Raw genomic sequence first — 1,574 nt, 5'->3', positions numbered from 1 at the left:
GCCATAAAGAAGAACAAAATCATGAACTTCACAGCAACCTGGATGGACTTACAGTCTATAATACTGAGTGATCTTTCACAGAAACAAAGAACTGAGTATCACATGTTCTCACTCATGAGTGGACCTTGAACAACTACCATAATACTAAAAGAAAAGGATTGACAGTAGTGAGAAACTGCTGGGGGGTGGGAGATGAGATTGACAATAGTCAATATCTGCCTGGGGAACTGAGCACACCTCATCAACAAGAGTGCCTGCACAATGGATATTTGTATACCTAACTCTGAATTGTACCCCACTATTTTAAAATAAAATTAAGACCAGGTGCGGTGACTCAGCCTGTAATCCCAGCACTTTGGGAGGCCGAGGTGAGAGGATTGCCTGAGCCTGCGGGTTTGAGACCCACACGGGCAACTTGGTGAGACCTCGTCTCTACAATAAATCAAAAATTAGCGAGGCGTGGTAACACATGCCTGTAGTTCTGGCTACTTGGAAGGCTGAGGCGGAAGGATCACAGGAGCCCAGCAGGTCGAGGCTGCAGTGACCAGGAGCGTGCCACTGCCCTCCAGCCTTGGTGACAGAGTGAGATTCCAACTCAAAATTAAAATTAAAAATTAAATTAAATTAAAATTAAAAAAAGAAAAGAAAAGAAAGAATATCATAACGAAGGGGGAAAAAAGTAAGAAGTCAAAACATACCACTAGAGAAAAATCATTTAGTCATAAAGGAAGACAGTAAGAGAGGAATAAATTATAAAAGAATCTAGAAATCAATTAACAGAATGGCAGTAGTAATTCCCTTTTTATCAATAGTTACCTTGAATATAAATCAATTAAATTCTCCAATAAAAAGAAACAGAGTTTATATCTGTAGTTTTAACTGCTTAGGAGGCTGAGGCAGGAAGATTGTTTGAGTTCAGAGCTCTTGAGTTCAAGACCAGCCTAAGTAACACAGTGAGAACTTGTCTCTAAAAATAAAAAATAATAATAAAAGCATAGAGTAGCCGAATGGATTAAAAATATAAGATCCAGGCCGGGCACGGTGGCTCAAGCCTATAATCCCAGCACTTTGGGAGGCCGAGGCAAGAGGATTGCCTAAGCCCAGGGGTTTGAGACCAGCCTGGGCAACTTGGCGAGACCTCATCTCTACAACAAATCAAAAAATTATCTGGACATGGTGGCACGTGCCTGTAGTTCCAGCTACTTGGAAGGCTGAGGTGGAAGGATCCCCTGAGCCCAGCAGGTTGAGGCTGCAGTGGCCATGAGTGTGCCACTGCACTCCAGCCTGGGCAACAGAGTGAGACTCCAACTCAAAAAATATATGTATATATATGATCCAACTATATGTTGCCTACAGAAGATTTGCTTCACCTTTAAGGATACACACAGATTGAAATTGAAAGCATGGAAAAAGACATTCCACGCAAGTGGCAACCAAAAGATAGCAGGGGTAACTGTGCTTATATCAGCTAAAATAAACATTAAGTCAGATCCTGTGGAATGAGACAAAGAAGAACATGATATAATGAGATCATAGGTGGATTCAGAGGTTTCCTGATTGGCAATTGCTAGCAA

The sequence above is a fragment of the Carlito syrichta genome, unplaced genomic scaffold, assembly GCF_000164805.1.
Source record: "Carlito syrichta isolate Samal-C Ts95f unplaced genomic scaffold, Tarsius_syrichta-2.0.1 Scaffold306894, whole genome shotgun sequence".
NCBI lineage: Eukaryota > Metazoa > Chordata > Mammalia > Primates > Tarsiidae > Carlito > Carlito syrichta.
The sequence above is the reverse complement of the archived record's forward strand: the minus strand, read 5'-3'. Positions refer to the sequence as shown.